Source organism: Thunnus albacares, chromosome 1 (assembly GCF_914725855.1).
Source record: "Thunnus albacares chromosome 1, fThuAlb1.1, whole genome shotgun sequence".
NCBI classification, from domain to species: Eukaryota; Metazoa; Chordata; class Actinopteri; order Scombriformes; family Scombridae; genus Thunnus; species Thunnus albacares.
In genome coordinates this window covers 26,586,678-26,607,523 of record NC_058106.1, presented here as the reverse complement: position 1 = coordinate 26,607,523, position 20,846 = coordinate 26,586,678, and the positions used below count along the sequence as shown (strand labels likewise).

Below are 20,846 nucleotides of genomic sequence, written 5' to 3'. Positions count from 1 at the left end.
TCAAAAACCCTGTGCCTGCTCAACATCTTGAACAACGATGGATTTCCCCAGAGCTAACAGTGCAGCAGAGAGGCTGCTCTCCACAGCTGGAGACATGATGTTAATAACAACACAGTGGAGCACTCCGCCTCCCCCTCATTTTTTTATTCTCATACAGACAAGAAACTGTAACATGTTTTCAAATGAACTAATTCATTAATTACTGCAGTTAACGTTTTTTTTTTTTAATAAAAAGGCTGCAGATAATTTATCTTAATTGCCAGTTTTGTTTCATATTGTATTTCAGTAGAATAAGGACACCAGTGAATGGTTTCGTACACAGTATACTGGAGCAAGAGACTAAAAATAGTGCCCCCTTTTCTATTCATTCAATCGAGAATTGGCTTTGAATCGAAAATCAATTCTGATCGGATAACAAGAATCTAATGGAATCGAATTGTGATATTCCCAAAGATTCACACCACTAGTTAATACCACATAATGATGCTGCAGATTGATTTCTCCTCAATTTTTCAGTTTCCCCAAGGATCCTAAATGTAGAGTGGATTTACAATCATTTTGATCCTTTCTGTACGCTCCTTTTGACCCCTTTCTTTCTGTGGTGTTCAGTCACATCTCTCACACACAGATAAATTCTGAATACTAGACAATGACTGGGTGGTGGTTTCTTCCTTCCTTTGAGATATGTGGCTGGACTAAAATTAAAAGTTGCCAGTAATATGTGTAGAACATTTCTTATGTGAATACTACTACAACATTTTGTCCATTATAAAACTGAAGGGGTCCTATTTATCCCACTGAAATCACAAGCACTAGCAATTTCATTTTGCAGGCTCACTTAAAGGACGACTCCATCTGCGTCTTTTTCTGGGTTGTTGAAATGGAAACGCCCACACAGTCATTAGCAAAAAGCAGTGATGTGGGTGGGTTAGAGTGCTGACACACACAAATGCAGTTCACTGACAGTGTCTTCCTAACATACTCGCTTGCTGTATGTTAGAACACAAAAAACTGTCCAGATATACCACAAGCGATGTCGCAGCGCTGAGTGCGAGTGTGTGAGCTGATCATAAATGCACTGGATGGAGCATAGGGACAAATAACACCTGTGAGTAACACCGGATTCTGCTCTGATCCAAAGCCATTTACTGGCGGGAGGAGAGCTCAGAGTTTATTTTTTAAATTTTGAGCAGCAGCAACAGTGAGTGCTCCGTCTGTGTGCGTCTGTTAGCATCTTTAGCAGAGCAGCAGCAGCAGTGAGTGCTCAGTCTATCTCTGTGGCCACTGGCTAGGCAGGCTATGGGGTGTATATGAGTTTATATGTAGGAATGTCATCATATAGAAACCTACCTCAGGTCACATAGGAAAAAGTTTTTAGAAGGGCTTGGGAAAATGGCATTTTGATGCCAAAACAAAAATAAAATAAATACGTTCTTTAACCCAAAATTGAATTTTTGGATTTGAATACATATGGAACACTGCTGGGAAACTACAGAATGATATAAAAACCTACAAAAAAAAGTGTGAGCATCACATGTTTGGTGAGGGTAGTTTGAGTAAAATAAACCATCAGTAGGCGTGGGCTGGCATCAATCATGGGCATCAAATCAGCTGCCTTCATTCCCCTAAAAAGCAGTGTGCTGGTATCCTTGCCTTTGTTGATGTGAGCAGTATCATAAAATCACCAAATGGATGCAGGCTCAAGAAAAATCTGCTTGCACCCAGTGGAATTGCTACTTCTCCAGTGCAAGGTCACTGCAGTTGATTTGCACCAGCATGAAAATGGGCCCCAAGATATTTTATGGGACAGTGTCCTGCACACAATATAACCTAAAAGGCTTCAAGATGTCACTGCAATTGAATTACATTTTCTTTCAGCTTGAGTCTATATGCACCCTTATACTGTATATACTGAAAAAACAAATGCTGGTCACAACCTTGTGTGCCTACAAAGTGAGTGTGTGCTTGGGGTTGCACATGCAACCAGTCCATGGATATTTAGAGGTTTACGTGTATAAGTGACTTCCAGACTGAAATATCACAGCAATTTTTGGATAGTTTGTCATAAAATTTAGTACAGACATTTGCTACAGGTTTGACATTTTTGGTTTAGACTGAAATGTCTTGACAGTTATTGGATGACTGCCATGGAATTGATACAGATATGTTCCCAGTGTATGATGTATTGTAATAATTTTGGTTATCCAAAGACTTTGTCTAATATGGTAAATATACATGCTAAACATCAACATATTAACACTGTCAAATTTTAGCATTTACCTTAAAGCACCATTATGCCTACAGAAAGCCAGACAGAGCTGCAAGCATTACTGTAACTGTTATCAGTTGTTAAACATGCAGACATAATATTGGCTTTTGTTTGTACCCCATACTCAGTGATGTCCTGTGAACAGTCATCACTGTGAACCAGGGCAATCATCAATACTCTAATAACTGAGATAAAGTCCTGTTTTTGAGCCATCAATTTCACATTGCATTTTAGTTGGACAAGAAATGGTAAGAGTGGGAAAGAACCAATACATCTATCAAACAATTTTCACTTTCAGTGTTTTACTGTGACAACACCCTTGCTATTGGGCAGCTTTTCATGCTCGCTTGGAAAAGCAACACAGCCACATCATCTCTTCTTTATTTGCCATGCTTCCTGTCAGCAACTGGCTGTTACCTACTGGAGCAGCCACCTGGACAGCCCCCTCAGGCTAACAGATATGTCAGCTTTCTCCTTGGCTGCAGTTGACTTCCCATCACCTGGCCTGTGAATGTAGCCAACTGATCTTTGGCTTGAGTTAAGCAAAAGAAGAAAGAATTGAAAGGATGGAATTGAAAGCAAAAGGAGGGAGGATGGGAAGGAGGAAGATGCTGAATTGGAAGAGAACTGCAGAGAGAGACTGAGGAGCAAGTGAGGAGGGGGACACCTGGGACTGGGCATTGATCCAGTTTGGACATCTTGTCACACCTGTAGCATCGTCTGTCTGGCAAGCACAAGTGAAGAGAGTAAGGGGGTAGCCATCTGCTCCATCATGCCCTTCTCCAGTGTGTTGCCATGGGGATTTTCTTGTCCAGCCAAATGTACAGCAAAGGCCTTGCCGGTAGACAACAGCTTCCACCTTTCACAAGTGCATCCCTCCTGAGCTGATTATCTGTTGATTTTTCAAATTAACCACCATTGGCTATTGCTAACATTGCTGTTAATCCAAGACATTGGGGCTAAGGAGGGGTTAATGACAGAATATTAATGATCAACCTCACCAAGGAGTGAAGGCTAAAATTGAATGAAGGACGCAGTTATCATCAAGCTATAAAACATACAATGTTTCCATTTTAAGGAATATGAGGATCAGAGCTGACCACCCACTGCAAAATTTAAAGGTACTAATATATTATTGAAAGATTTGTAATATGTTGCTGTGGTGATGAAAGTGACAGTCTACTACAGCATATCTGTGTGGTTTTACAACATTTGAGGATAGAAAGACACACTGATCAAAGAGCCAAAAGTCTCTGTCTCGGGTATTAGTAGCACTTCACTGGATGAAGAATCCATCCAGTATTCATGGTGAATATTAATGATTCACCACATATACTGTCTAGTACGTGTCATCCATGTTGCTACACCTATCAGGCACAGAAGAAAATGTAAGATTGAACCATTAGTCATTATCAATATTTCATCACACATCAACCCACAGAGGATGTTGTGTGTCTGCATGTGTGTGTGGTGCCAGATGTTGCTGAATTACAGCATTATCCTCCTCCTCCAGAAAAAGAAAAAAACATTGTTATTATGTTTTCTGTATAAATTCTCTGGTATTCTCAATGGTGTTAAGTCAAGTTTTCCAACCACTCAAAGTGCTTTACACTACATACCAACATTCACCCACTGATGGTAGAGGCTGCCATACAAGGTGCCAACCTGCTCATCAGGAAGAGTTTCTAATGTTCATTCACACACACACACGCACACACAATTTGGCAATTTCAGGTTCAGTACCTTGCCCAAGGACACTTTGACATGTGGACTGGAGGAGCCGGGGATCGAACTGCTGATCTTCCAATTTATGGACGACCTGCTCTACCTCTGAGCCACAGCTGCCCCTATTGTTAAACTGATAAGAGAACTCCTAGCATGAAAACACAGTGTTCTATTTCTCACTGAATAAAGGAATATGCAGACAGCTGTTTAGCACCAACAACCATTACCTTACTAGGGTTGGGTGAAAAAATCAATTCACATAAGAATCTCCGTTCTTATCGCCTACGATTCTGAATTGATTCACAAATGTCAAAAATCCATTCTCTAAATGTTAGTTAATAACGTGATGTTGACGGAACAAAAAAGTTCTCCTCACGGTTTCAGAGGGCAAATTTATACATATTATTTACAACATCAGGTCACTGTCAAAATTGTTTAAAAAATCATAAGCATAGCCGCTAGTACACAATTGCACACTATTGAAGTAGTTTGTGTACTTGTGGTTTCAAGAACTTGTTGCTTTATTGTGCAGTGGTGCTAGCTCAGATAAGCTATGTGAGTGAATCAGCCCGTCCTCACAATAAAAACGACAGTATAGGTCTAACATTCAAGCTGACAAAAATAACTTATAGTTATGTTCACGCCATTTAACAGCTGTTGTAATTAAGACCCAGGGAAGTGACGTTATTTGAGTGAATCCACCTGTTCTCTGAGCAGCTTTCAAATACAGTTTGGAATACAATTTGTGAAGAAGATGAAATTGATGTATATATAGTATATATGCATTTATGTTTCATTTTATTGAGTAACTCATGGGCCTTGGTCTTGGACAATCAGATGAAGTGTATCTGATTGTCTGACTCTGGCCTGTTTGCTGCAAGATGAAAGCAAGTCTGTGCCATATAGCATACTGTGATCGCCTGTTTGTATTTGAAGTAATGCATTTGCTGATAAATAAAGTCTTATTAACTTCATTCATTGGAAGTGGAGTGCTTTGTTGTTGTGTCATAGGAATTCATACTATTCTCAATTTATACACATATACGATTAAAATGTTTAATGGATACCCTTTAAATCTGATTTTGCTCGAGTGTCTAAATATAAAGTTATTGCACTTTCAAAAATCAATCCTTTTTAACATGGCAGTTTCAGAAAAATGAATCATGACGAACCTGGCCTTGATATAGTATGCTCCACTCAATAAAAATAAATAGAGTTCCTTCCAATCAGGGAAGTTTGCAGCATAAGAACTGGCACACCTATTAGTTAACCTCATACTCAGTCTGTCAGGGCCCAATCTTGTGGATATTCAATCTACAAATAAATATCAAATTCATTCACTTTATAATTTAGTTGCAGTTTTGACTAAAGTAAATATGCTTTCAAAGCCTTGAAAATATTATTTTTATCACCAAACATCATATTTCCACACAGCATTCAAATTTCTGTGTACGCTGTCACCATGGTGATAAACATTTGTTAGTCAAAGTGAGCAACACTGTATCGAAAATATATGAGATGCACACTGAGCTGATCTGTATGCTGCCAAAATTCACTATTTTAGACCACTGTGACCGTTATTAAACCATTTCACATTTTTGTATTCATCATTTGTTTCACTGTGTGGCAAATCAAGTTTATGAATGGTCCAGTGTGTAGTCTTTAGTAACATCTAAAAGAACAGACTTGGTAAAAATTGAATAGATTATTTATAAGTATATCTTAATTAGTGTCTAATCAGCTGAAAATAATAATTGTTGTGTTTTCATTACCTTAGAAATAAGCCCTTTATATCTATATGGGAGCGGGTCCTTCTCCACGGTGGTCGCCATGTTGCATCGCCATGTTTCTACAGTAGCGCAGAACAGACAAACCTAACACTGGCTCCAGTGAGGGCCTTACGCGTTTTAGATTCAGTGGGCGACTACCGGAAATGCACCGGTTTTAAAACGAAGAAGAACGGACCAAACATTTTGTATTGTGAGAAGTTTTTGAAACCAAAATCTGATAAATGGAGGATCATACTTATTTAGAAAATCACAGGAGTGTGAATTGTCGTCGTCAAAGAAACTAAAACATGAAGAAGCTAAACGAAATCGGGACAAGCAACGGCATAAAACGAGGATAAACCCAGATGGAAATCCCTGATGAGAGAAATGTTTGCAGACTGACACCGAAGTTTCCAGTTTACTGCTGGACAGGTAAGAGTGCAATGTATATTTATTTTGCCCCGCTCGTAACGGTTCAAAACCTAGATGATGTACAATGTTTATTAACAGTACATTCATTTCCCTGAAAAGAAACGCCGCCACATAATGTTAAATATTAGCACACTTTAGCCTCACTTTGTGCCTCTCACAGAGCCGGTGGTCTGATAAGAGACAACAGGGAGGCAACGTTGTGCTAATAACCCAACAATTTATTCATTTTCTGTGGCAGTAAGACAACACATTGATTGATAACTAAGATATTTAGCGCTGGTGATGTGCTAAAGACAGTAAGTCAGAGTAATGAGTTAGTGTGAAAGATAAACTGAGGAGAAGTCTGCTCATCACTGAGTTAATACATCCTGTGAATATATATTTATATTTTTCACAGTGCTCCATGATTTCATTGTTTGCTCCTAATTTGTCATTTAGGAGCACATGTACACATTGGGGGCAAAGTTAGCTTATAGTCCAACACAAGTAACGTTTTCCCTGTTTCAATGTTGAAAAACATGTAATTGCTACCAGAGTTTTAATTTTACATTTATCAGTCAGAAGTGGAATTTTTCTGTTATTTATTTTGGTTTGTTTATCCAGGCCAGCCAAGGCTCCCAGCATCTTAGGACGTAACATAATGTATTACAAGGGTTTGTGACTGTGTCATGTAGCACTTATTTTCTTGATGTTGCTGTTGTTTCTCCATCTATGAGAGAGGTCCTGTAGCATTGATGCATGGTATTGCCTTTATCTTCATCCTAGTGACTGTAATAGGTCAGGGGTATTTCACCATGTGCCATTGATGGCTGGGAGTACGTTGGTTTTCATTACAACTAAAGACAACAAAAGCTGATTTCACCGAATAGCTACTTGTCTCTGACTGAAAGTGTGTTAATCAATTAAATAATCTGATCTAGTCTGTTGTTGGGATGGAAATCTGCATGGAATAAGGTTGAACAGTTTCTGGTGAGCACATTAGATAAATAGATAGATAGATAGATAGATAGATAAATAGATAGATGGATGATTTATAATCATAAGTTCATTCATTTGTGCTGTTTTATTTTTCTCAGGCACTATGGGTTGGCATTATTCACCATGTCTGTGACATTCACACCCGCCATATCAGAAGTATTGCAGACCAAGTCAGGAGAGGTCTAGGTAAGTGATACACGTTTGTTTGCCTATGTAGCATATTAACTTACCCTGTAAGTCCTACTCTTGGTTAAATAACACTATTTTCACATGTACAACTGAATAAAATGTACGAAATAGTAAATTATCTCTATGTGCAATGGTACTGTCTTCCACAGAAGCAGTTTTCCATGCAGCTGCTGCTCTACACACAGCTGCTGGAGCAGATGAGGAACAGCAGTGCCAGTGAATCATGGGCGTTGTTCCTGCCATGAGAGCATCTTCATCCAGAGCAGTAAATTGAATACCTTTGGTGTGGTTTTGGTCTGACCCTTGTCAGCTATTATATGTGCAGCAATTTGACTGCTGGAAGGTGATCAGATAAGTTTAATCACACTGCTTTTAGTGTTCAAACAGACTAATGATTTGATAGATTATTCTGTCTTTATCAGAATCAACTCTGAAGAACACAGAATAAGCTGTCAATATGTTTGTGTTTGAACAGTAAAAGCTGCATGTTTATGTTATCCTTTTATTGTCCAGATTGAAAAGGATGTCCAAAAATGTTTCTGTTAAATAAGATATTTTTATTACAAATATCATTATTCTTAGTGTTGTTTTTTATATTATTTTATAATAATATAATATTTTATATTATTTTGTGGTTCAAACTAGTGAATTACAGTTAACATAACCTGAAGTGGCAATGAAAATTAATCCATAACATGTACTACAGTGCCCTGTTCTGAGGATCAGTGGTATTCCAACTTCACTACTGTTTTATGTTGCTTTCTAAATATAAATAATGACAATATAAATTAATGGTGGAAGTGGTAATGACAATATACTGACTGCAGGGAAATACTGTCATTGTATAAGTATATATTAATATGTTTATCATTGCAATTATCACAGCACATCTGATGAATATCTTTTATTTGGTAAACTTGCACATTTAAGTTGAACAAATGTGAATATATAAACAAAAGGTTTAATAACTATCCAGAAATTATATAAATATAGAAAATGTATAGAACAAGTATAAAATAAAAAAAATATCAGAAATGTAACAAATAAATATGAGATGATTTGATGCCTCGATGATGAACAGGTAGGTGTGTGAGTACCTGAGATACTGTGTGGACGTTCTAGAGGACCTGGAGGGAAACTCAGGGGCCAGGTGTGATACTAGTGTGATGTCTTTGGAGGACCAGGGAACTTGTCCCTGATCCTCCAAACACAGCAACTGGGGATGACAAGTCGGTTTCCCTGGCCTAAAGAGCCATGCTGTCAATAGATGAAATGTCTATAGGCAGCATAATGGCACTCCCGGTTGTCATCCCCAGACTTCCTGGTTTGGCCAAATACCATAATGTCCTCCCAGTACCGCCTGTGAATGCATAAAAAGCATTTTCAAGACAGTACTGGGAGAAGTGAGGTATTATTATTACACAATCTGCAAGGTCATCTCTTCAAGAAGTTTCTGAAAAAATAAAACACAGGAAAAACACAGATAAGGCTTTATAGGTTATAAGTTTCAAGATATGTTGGAAATATGGTAATGGTAGCGCAGAATATGGATTGTAGGCTGTCCATTGTTCCCAAACATGTCTACAACAATAACATGATTTTTAAAAAAAAGTCAAAATATTGCTGCTCGATACTGTTCCTATATAGTATTTATATAATCATTCAGTAGTGTTGCTGATGTTTTCAGTAGCCTCTTTTATACAGAGAACCCGCATTATAGCCGTAAAGAGGATCCAAGGGGAGGACGTTTCTCTTTGTTTGATAACGTTAAAAGTAAAGTTAGACTTTTCTGTCGGCTTCCCGACTCATTTTAAAAAGACAAGAGAAAGAGAGAGAGAGAGAGCAGCTGTGGTCGAGTGAGTTAGAGGGTGAATGAAGAGAGGGAGCGCTAGTAACGTTAGTGGGGAGGCTGGTGAGCCAGATCGATGAACATTATTTTCTGATTGTTTCACAGCGGTTAGTTTCTAAAGCACAAACACACCCACACACCTCTTCAACCCTGCCACTGTGCGCTGTGCTGCCTGATTTGGTCGGAATATGGGCTAAACAGAACAGCGAGGCGGATTACAGGCGCAGTATTCCCGCCTTGAACGGGCTGTGTAAAAGGGGCTACTGACTCACATTACACTGATAACACATCAAACTATACAGACTACAGTAATGTTAAGCACAGAGCTGCTATGTAAATTTTTAATATCGTGCAGAACAGGTAGGAATACGATAAAATAATTGTATAAATAACGTCACAAACCGTTATCCTGCCAACGCTATCTCACTATCAATAATGCCTAACGTTAGAATAAAATAACTTAAGTTTTGTTAGGCATGACGTTGCTAATGTTAGCTTGTATTACCAAAACAATAAAACACTCATAACTGCTATCTTACTTCTGAGCTATAACCTATAGTATTATAGACTAAATAATTAAATAACATCTTCACCTCATCGCTTGACTTGTTAGAAATGCTCGAAGTTGTTGTGGGCGATGACATCTTCAGCAAATGGCTTCTTGTCCTTGAAGGCCACCGTAGCTTCTGGAATCTCTCCAAAGTCTTGGGGAGGGGAGGGGTGACAATCTTCAATCTAGAACCTCACCGTTAGAGGCCGCTAAATACCACACATATTACACACTGGACCTTCAAATGTGCCATGCAAGAGGGATAGGCCTGCTTTTTTTCCCGCTGTATCGTACAAATAACACACAAAGTTGTTTTAAAAGTCCAAAAAGTTGCATTATGAATTTAAAGATACATTTTTCATGACATTTACTAGGTTTTCTAGGGTTTAATGTTTATATACTTCATGACTAACATCATGGGCTGTGTATTGAAATACGATGGCCTTAAATATGACAGCAAGTCTATGGAATGGGAAATAGCCCATGGACAAAGCAAAATGTGGGTATGTGGCCAGAATTACTCAGAAAAGGAACAACTTCACATTTCTTGGCAACTGCATTGCCTAAACCATGTTATCAGATGTGACAGAAATGCTGCAGGCAGAGCTCAATAGAGGGCAACACAAGAAGCTGTTGTGCTTTTTTTTTTCTATCCTTGAAATAGGAAGGAGCTGTAACTTGATCAAAATTAATTGATAATAGTGAGTAGGCTTCCCAGTCTTACTTGCTAGAGGAGAAATTACAGTATAAATTGTTTTTTTTTATATCAAACAAATCTTCTTTATCAGCCAACAATATACTGGTTGAGAGAACACTTAGCCAAGCATTTATCCAAAGGTAACTTAAAAGGTGTGTCATTTTTATCTATTTACTGCCTCTCTGGAAGGTATTGGGGAGGTAGGAACGTGGGAGCTTTGTACCTTATTGAAACAGATGAGATATGCTTCTTATTTATTCTCTGTGCAGTATAGATGTGGAATTTCTTCCCTATATTACAGAAACAGTGGTCTTGTTTATCCAAAACAAAAGGTATTTAATCTGATCCATTTACCAAAAGCAATTTATAAAATTGTATGATTGATCTTATGCAGATTTTGAGAATATTGTTCACACTTAAAATTGATATGTTTTATCTGCTTGAATAGCCTTCCCAAATTAGACAGATTTTCAACAGAAAAAAAAAGATTTTGATGATTGCCATATAAAATACTGTAAAATATGACGCTATTTGTTGTACAAAATGTTATCAATTCTTTTCCTTTCTTTTCTGTGCAAACAAAAAAAACACATTTTATTTTACATATATTGTTATATAATCATGCATATCTTTTGTTGAAGGAGAAAAAGAATGAAAAATGCAGCAGTGCTGTTGTTTGTTACTGCTCTTACCTAACTTTCACGTCTTTATTCGGGAAATTATTATTTAATGAATCACTTTTTTCCTGTAAGGTATTAATCAGGGAGTATGCATACAAGCGAAAGTTGTTTCAGAAGCAGAGCTTGAAAATGTGAGCGTAAGTCATTTGTAAACCAGCATGGGACCAACTGACATAAGAACACTTCTATTATGAATCCCCTTTGAAAGTGCCCAACTGTCACATTTTCCTTTAAAATAACTGGTCCCACAGCTCTCAGTGGAAACTCAACACATAAAAACAGTCATCCACAGTCAGATCAATACCTTTACATAACTCCCTTTATCAAAGCTATTATTTTCTGTGCGGTACTGCCAATATAGTGACCTCCGCTACGCCAAGCCTACTGAGGTAAACATAATAAACAATGGCAAAACTGTGGTCTCTCTCCATACCCTGGAAAGGGTGGTGATGATAGAGGAAATAGAAGCTCAGTAGAAACAGGGCAGACTTGCCTCTTTGAAACAACATGACTACCCGGACCACATAGTGAGATCACACTGTATTTGAACTGGATAAAACTGTGAGTAAGCCACTTACTGATACATTTATGAATAGCTCCTTACATGGAGAGTATAATTTTTATGCTTTATACACAGGACACCACTCTCCATATTTATAAGTGGACTGTGCAGCTGTCTGCATGCCGTTCACTTATGTGCTGTTTTTCCAATGCAGTCTGTAATGTAAATAAAGAGTAACATGAACACCTGCAGGTATAACCAATATAACCAATACAGTACAACAAAACTACAATAAATACTGTTGAATTCTGACAAGATGTAGAGGGGGGTACAAAAGGCATTTCTACATGTCTACTAGTATATGTAGTGATAGCAGCGTACCAACAAGTACTCCAAAAAATGACAAAATACATTGTTGGTCCATGCAGTCCAGAACAACACATACAGGCATTTTCTGATCTGACAACCCTTTCAGCAGTAGTTGGCATGGTATGTTTAAGGTCTGGTTAGGTCTAGGCACAAAAATCATTTGGTTAGGTATAGGTAAAGATCATGGTTTGGGTTAAAGGGAACATAACATTTTCTGTGATTTACATATTGTTATAATGTTAAATGTCTATTTTAAACATTGTCAAAGTTCCAAAACTTGAGGTTAACGTATGTAAAGATGCATGCTTATATTTCGAGTAAAGAACAGGAAAAAGAAGCTAAATCCAACTACTATTGTTTGTTTACGGAGACAAGTCTGCTGTGGGACAGCTTCCAGGTGCTGCCCAATCAGAACAGAGTGGGATTATTGGGAAGGGGGCCTTAAAGAGACAGGAGCTAAAATGGCCTGTTTCAGACAGAGGCTAAACTGAGGGGCTGCATAATGGGCTGGTGTAAGATAAATAAGGAGTTATTTTAACTGTAAATCATGCAAAGATATTCCAGTTGACCTGGAAATGTGCATGTTATGTCCTTTTTAAAAGAAGTACTTTTTTAAGATTAGGAGACCATAGTCATCATAGTTACAGTAATAACCATGTAGATAAGGTTAGGGAATGATCATGGTCATGTTTTTTAAAACGCACTCTCCCATGGAATAATCCGATATTTTGTTGACCCATCCATCCACCCCAACCTCCTCCCTACGTGGACTTTGCAACTATATAATGGCATCTCCTTTGCTCCCATCATAATATGTCTGGCCACAGAGTTGTTTTTTGGGGGGTAAGGACAGTTCCCAGCACACTACTCCACATAAAGTGTATTCCGATATGCTTCCCACACGTGCATGTCACTGCACTGTCTCTTTTGCTCTTAACCTCTCTCTTTTTCTCTTATTACCTGGTTCCTTTTCCTTTTCTTTACATCCTTTGTAATGCATCCCTGTCCTCTCCACTAATGTTTTATGCTTTTGTCCCTTTAGGCTTTTCCTTTATTTCACCCTCCTTCACCTTTCCTTTATCTTTATTTCCAAAGTCTCTTTTGTCTCTCCCTCAGTTCCGCTCCACATTTGATTTATCTGGGTTTTTTTTGGCAGTTTCTCTCTCTCCATTTTCTCTTAGCCACATTCACCCCTCCCTCTTCATGAAAGGTTTATAGAGTAGACAGGAGAGGCACATCTTTGGTGCTACTGATGGAAGAGACTGCAGGACATTAGTTCGTAGATGTCAGAGTGATTTTTTCTCCCCGCTGATGAGTGAGAACAGTGTAAGACCTGATGTTCGATCTTCTCTTTTTTCATGTATCTTTGTAGACATTTCCCCTCCCAGTTTCCTTCTTCTGTCTTCCCCTTACTGCCTTTCTTACTCTCTCCCTTATTTAATTTCCCTAATCATTATTGTATGTCTGTCTGACTATCTATCTATCTATCTATCTATCTATCTATCTATCTATCTATCTATCTATCTATCTATCCATCTATCCATCCATCCACCCATCTTTATCTGTTTATGGTGGTCTCACAAAAGGAGATACCAATCACTATGATACCTTATTACTCACAAGAGATGCTATCCTAACATGAGCAACAGTTATTCTCCAAAACTCAGCTACAACTGCATATCCTGTCCATGAATATCATAAACAGGAAAAGGGATAATGTTCATCCCCATTGGGGACTTATCTGAAGAAATTCTTTGTATTCTTGACTTAAAGCCAAAAAAAGGAACATCAAATGACTTGCAGTGGTAACCCTCAAATCTCTTATTTGTTCAGCTTTACAACAGGATACCCTTGGAATATTGGTCACAAGCCTTACTTTAAAACCACACAGGATGAGCATATCACCATGACCTCTTTATTATCTACATGTGGGTAAAAAGCTGGTTCAAACAGTAATCAGGAAAAGTCAGAGGTTCAACAAAAATGTATTCTTGTTTCCAGTATTCTGTCAATGATTTTCCTGAGGAGACTGCACAGTGTGAGTCCTTGAATGTAAGAGCACACCTCCCATCCTGTTAATTGAAAGTGGGGACCAACAACCTATCTGCCATTCAAAGGCATCCTTCCAAAATGAAGAGACTTGTCAACAATAGACCAACAGCCTGCAGCCTGCAGCCTTGCAGGACAAATCTGATCGACAGTACACCAACTACCCTACTTCTAAGGAGCTTTCTTGCTCCCTTGTGACCTCTGCCAAGGTCCAGCCCTCTCTTAACCTTCCAGTACTGCCCCCTGAGCAGACACCATCCATTGTGTTACGGAATTCCTCGCAGTGCTCATTTCAGCTTCCGACAATGTCTCCAGTCAATGTTTGTATTTAATTGCCCCTATTGAACTGCTCAGTCAATGTTCTGACTCTGACTTTAGAATATATTCAACGGGCTCCAAAGATCATCACCAGAATCTATCAATGTGTTCCTGAGTTACTATTATGACAACTACTAACCAGCTTCGAGCCATGGCTTTCTGCAGCTGCCTTTATGGCAGATGTTTTGACCATGGTCCATTCTGATTCCATGCTCCCTTGCTGAGAGGAGAAGCTTGGAGATAACAGCTGAAATGCATCTCACAACGTGCTATTGTATGTTCAGTAGCTGCCCTAGTCTCGTAATAATCTGACCACAACTTTGGGAAATTATGGGAAGACCAGGCAGAGCTTTTTCCATTATCCTACCAAGCCACCCATCAACAGTACCTAGAAGGTAACGAACCAGTCATATATGTGCAATAAATTAATTGAAAGCCTGTATGAGACACTATACTTTTGATTTATTTATTTTTTCAAAATGTTGCCAACTGTGTCTCCTGGGAGACAAACAATAATAAATAATACAGTAGAGCATCATAAAAATAGCATTAGTATTTAAGCCAAGCATTATGTCCATATGTATATACTGAAAAAGAAGGTAGTTATTTTTTGCAATTGTGAGTATAAGTACAACTCTCTAATGATCTCTATAAGCCTTACAATTCATCCATACAGAGAAACACACTGAAAACTTGGCTCTGTCTTTTGAGTTAGTGCTGAGGGCTGGGCCGTCTGCTAACGTCAACACAAAAATAGTAACAGAAGAAAAACCTCTGAGACCCACACTAACAAGGAGGACACCAAGACAACAGAATAATGAAGGACATTCCCAAATTATGTATTATTCTGGCTGACCAAGGGGAAGCTTAGAGAGTCATAGGAAAGACAGGAAATAAAGCCAAATTGTACTCACCAGCTAGAGAGGATTGAAACCATGACCAATGTGCATTGGAAACACACACCTTGGCTAATGATATTAGCCAACTGCCAAACATAACCATTGACCAAGACATCACATGGTCTGTGAGGGCATTGATAATGTGATTTATTCAGCTGTCCTATATATGAAGGACAAGCTGAATATACTCTTCTGATAGGGGGGCCAAACTTGTTGAGCCCCAACAAGGTCACACTGAGCAACATCAAACACCACAGAAGAATAACTCACACTGCCCACACAGGCCTCACACAGGTTTCCAGGAATTGGAATGATTGCTTTTACCTTTATCTGCTCCAGTCATTCTGATTCCAAACAGCGGTTTCCCATGTTAAAGCCTGATATTATGTTTGACTCATTTCCTTCTTTGCTCCTGTCATAATTACTACGGTTGCCAGAAGGCTTTGTCACTTGAACTTAAACATATGTCGTTTTGGGGCAATTGCTGAAACCACTGTTGTTTTTTTATGAGGACAGTCTCGGATTGGTATGGCATGCAGTAATGCAGACACTGTGTTGAACTGCCATGGTGAAGAGGGAGCTGAGCCTGAAGGTGAAGCTCTTGATTTACTGATCTATGTTTCAACCCTCACCTTTGGGTAACACCCGAAAGAATGAGATCAAGGCTGAAATGAGTTTCCTTTGCAGGGTGGCTAGGCTTAGAGATAGATTGAGGAGCTCAGGGTGGATAGATGGATGATGAAAGAAAGCAGCTTCTGGACAGTAGGTACAAGGGCCATGAACTCTATGTACCCTGTAGGGTTTTGGGTTGGTCCTTACTAGTCAGACCAGACCATGCAAATTTCAGTATTGTCTGTAGGACTGACTGAGTATGATTGTAGAGCTTGAGAGAGCAAAACTTAACTAAATATTCTAAGAAAAAAACAAATACATTCAATCCATTCAAATACAATCAGTCTTTTTTTTTCTGGCCTATACATTATTTTCTGCATTGTGATTTAAATGTGAGCTCAAAATATGTCCTAGCTATATGAAAGCAACATACCTCTTCAAAAAACTGCAGCACTAGTGACAAAAAAAATCCCCTATTTAATCTCACTATCTATTTCAGTTATTATAAGTACAAATGGTAATTGCATGCTCATATCTTGTTATGTGATTTATTTTGAATTGGCCTTTTTTGTTTTTAGACACTTTCAAGCCACGATAAGCCTTTCAGATACAGGGATAATCTTTTTCGATCAGATGAAAAAACAAGCGCTAACAAGAGCAACTCACAGATAAAACCTAAACCAATCCAACTGAATGATATTTTAACATTGGTACATGTTGTGAGAGTGGGATCAAAAGAGAGCAATCTAATCCTTTAGGCATTTTGGGCAGCTGTTCAACCATTTTCTCTTTCTATTTCTCTTTTCTCTCTCTCACTTGCTCTGCCACACACATACACTGTGTGCGTGTGTGCAGTCCAGTATCACGCCAAAGTGTGTAATACACCTGCTGATCCACTAGAGGATGCCCTGTCAGTCTGACGTTTTCCCTCGCCTAGACGTGAAAAGTACACACATGTACTCAGTGCCAACAACTCTATGTAGCAGCTGTAGTAATTATGACCCGGAGAAGTGACACAGTTCAGATGATGTCTATATAAGGTGACAAATTTCCATATAAGGTGGTGGTGGGTGGGTGGATGACTAGATAGATACTGTATGTTGACACTGCTGCAGGAGGTGGACTTAGCTGCAGCAGACTGCTGTTTGCTTACTGTTTCCAACCAGGAGTGTCCTGTTTCATCCGCTGTTTGCTTACTACCCTAACCCTAACCCTAACCGCGAGTCAGGACAGTTTTTTAAAAAACCATAATTATAATTGTCGTGGAGTTTACTCTTGCCATGACAATGAAGTTTGCCTAACTTTAAGGGAGTAGTAATCCTAACCGACACCACGTTTCGAGTGATCATTTTAACCCAAACCATGATCTTTTCCTAACCCTAACCAAGTGGTTTTCGTGCCTAATTCTAACAAGACCCTAACCACAGCGTTGTCACATCATAAAACATAATTATTTTTAACAGTGATTTGTAATGGTTTTGGAAAGCACAGACAAATTATGTCGTCCTGCCCATTACTGCCGATAGAGGCTCCAAATTCGAAAACAAAAAAATTCCTAACATACACGCATGTACTTTTCATGCCTAGGCGAGGCAAAATGTGACACTGACATGGTGGACTGGTGGGTGTATTACACGTTTTGGCACGATACCGGGTTGATGTGTGTGTATGTGTGTGTGTGTAAAACTGTTTATATGAATTGATAGATACAGAAAGCTGTCCTCACTGATCATGTTGACACAGTGGTCCACAAGAACACTGTTCAGTCATCAAGGACTTTAAACTGATTACTAATAGAGAAGCAGTGGATTCTTACTTCCTTCTGTATTTACCCTTAATGTCTCTATTTATTGTTTGATCATCCCCCAGATCTATCATGGATTAATTAAATATCTTTTTTTTCTTACCTTCTCTCGTCTGTACTCTTTGTTAAACCTGTGCCCCCCTGGGCATGTTATAAATTGTGAATTTGAATAACATTCTGCACTGGGCATTTAAAATTTGAACATTTGAACTTTCTGCAAAATTGTTGATCTATGCATCTTCAGGGATGAATTCATGCTGCACTGGTGAGTTTAACTAAATTGTTCGCCCCATCAACTCAAACATGATTCCTAATCATTTAATGTCCCACCCCATCAATCTGTGTCAACAAGAATTACATTGCATTAAGGAGGTGATGATACCATGTAACTCTATATCTAATATGGCATCTTAACCTAAACAGTGTATTTAAAAAAGTGGCATGTTAGCTGAAACTTTGATGTACATTATAGTGGTGAACATGGTGGTGTAAAAGAAGAAGAAGCAGCTCTATGAATCTCTATGTAGGCACAACAGTGCTTTGAGCATGCTAACATGCTCAAAATAACAACTAACTAAAATGCAAATGTTTGGCAGGTTTTAATGTTTACCATGTTCACCATCTGAGTTTAGTGTGTAAGCATGATAACATTTCCCAATTAGTACTAAACACAAAGTGCACCTGAGTCATTGTAATTAATTTTGCAGATATGAAACAAAGAATTGGTTTGATTAAACCTGCGACCTCATGGTGATAGATAAAGAAGTCAAGAGATCAACGGGATATTTTAATTCATAGTGAAGAGGACATGTCAATACAAAATGTCATGGCAATCCATCCAATGCTGCAACCCAGTCGCCAGAAGAAAACGTTGGCATTGAACGTTTCTGCAAACCACAGAAATGTTGAATAAATACGTTTCAACATGTGAATTACATATCATATGAACATTTCTACAAACGTAGCATATTAACATTTCTACCCGTTGAATAATGATGTTTTATGGTGTGACAACACTGTGGGTAAGGTCTGGTTAGGTTTAGGCACAAAGACCACTTGGTTAGGGTTAGGGAAAGATCATGGTTTGGCTCAAAATAAAAAAATAAAAAAAGATGGCCAATGTCTTGGTGATGGCTGCAAATGTCCTGACGTCTCACTAAAAACACCGACTTTTGTCGGTTGAAACGGGAGGCAGACATTGGTTTCGGTTTCGAGGTGGTCTCGAACCGTGTTCTCTGCTGATTTCCAACTTGCTGCTGCCAACAAACTTACTAACCATCCACCTGCCCCTCCTCCTCCTATATAGGAAAATCAACTCATATAGATCATATGTGAACTACGTCACTTTAGAAATGTTGAGCTGATACATAATTTGGAAATTTTGATATAATACATTTTGTTGAAATGTTGACATAATATATTTTGTTGACATTTTCATATGATACATTTTGTAGAAATGTTAATATGCTACGTTTTGTAGAAATGTTGATATGATACATTTTGTTGAAATGTTAATATGCTACTATGCTGCTTTCACATGTTCAAACGTAGATATTCAACGTTTCTGTGGTTTGCAGAAACATACAATATCGTACAATGCCATATTTCATTCTGGACCAAAGTGGTGCACCCACTGAGCAACCAACAGAAACACTGACTACAGACACTACATTGCCATTTAATAACGAAACCTCAGAAAGATTGTGTTTAGTGGGAATTCGTGACCTTTAGTCTTGCTGTTGCTAACTGTGAAAATGTCTTTGCAAAAACTATTCTCATCTTCTTCTTTAACAATGGCAGTTGCGTACAACCGGTGTTTCTGGCACATTGTGAAATATGTGAATAAAAGAATATCAAAGTAAAAATAAATCGATGCCCTACACTAGATCATCCTGTATCCTGCCCTACGGCAATCACTGTATTTATTCTCCATTCAGTTCTGCTGCATGCACTTTTGAAAAAGTTCTTAAGGAAGGTAAAGATAGTATTTTTTGGGACATCTGTCTCCAATTTTCCTGTTTCATTGGGGAAAATAATCATTTTTTCTATTTAATCATTATTTTCTCTAGCAAGAAGTTTAAGTAGCCAGTTTGTGATCATGAAGTGTATGTTGAGGGTTTTTCCATTTGGATTAAATATGAGGTCAGATAAAACTGCCTTTGAGATGACTGAAATAAAAAGGAACTTACTGTTAACATTTAAGAATTTGGATTCTGGATAAGTTTGTTTGCCTTTCAACTGTTCAAAATAATTTGGGTCATATTTTCCACCTTTAAAAAAAATACCATAACAGCTGATTTATTTATTAATTCACTCGTTCTGTGAAGCCAGAGTGATGGTATGGAGTTTGAGTTTGATTATATAAGATGCCCAAATGTTTTCTCTTTTATTTGTAAGAAGTTACAGGCCTAATTCAGCTCTGCTACTACGGTTGTAACAGTTTCTCTCTTTTAATACGTTTTACTGAATTCAAAACAAAGTTTTCCTATAGAGAGCCCTATTTTCCCACTATATTTAATGGAGTTTAATGGAGAGTGCTGGTTCTGTAATGCTCTCAGAAACTTTAATCCGCATTATAATTGGAAGTTTGAATACTTTTCTTCTTAAAGCTGGAGTGTGAGACTTTTACATATAAATGAATGTCAGTTACATTCAAGCCCTTGCCAAACAAGTTCACACAATGCTGATTAAGCCTATCACAGCCAGGTAAATCTCTCTGTATTTCACAGTATACTGGTGTTTTTAATCTGATGTCTGTGGTGGCATTCCCACACTGGTGCACTGGTAGTGATGCATTTCACGTCAACCAGCAATGATTGGTTTGCCAGAGATGATTGTGGTTAAATAACAGAAATATCAGTTGTGACTGCAATTATGAGCAATTGGAAGATTGTTGAAACTCAAAATGCTGATTTCTATCTCCCAAAGGCCTTGCAGCACTAGTACTGTATGTACAGTCCTATCAATACTGATTAAAAAAAACAACTTTATTTGCATAGCAAAGTAATTTAAATAAAATTAGAGGTGTTCCTCTCCAGTTGGTTGTAACCACACATATGGGTGGGACTAAGACTGTTTCTTCAATGACACACACCTGTATCTGTTTGATTCCTTAAACAAAGTGCTAATTTGTACTTTGTTTAACATGTACTTTT

At 38.2% G+C, this 20,846-nt stretch overlaps 1 long non-coding RNA gene across 1 annotated transcript; it reads left to right on the top strand.

The window, feature by feature from the left end:
* Window positions 1-5,645: 5,645 nt before the first annotated feature.
* On the top strand, window positions 5,646-7,805 carry LOC122988564. The gene is made up of 3 exons (XR_006404836.1): window positions 5,646-6,195; window positions 7,272-7,359; window positions 7,512-7,805. It is a non-coding gene; the product is annotated as an uncharacterized LOC122988564 (long non-coding RNA).
* Window positions 7,806-20,846: the final 13,041 nt, after the last annotated feature.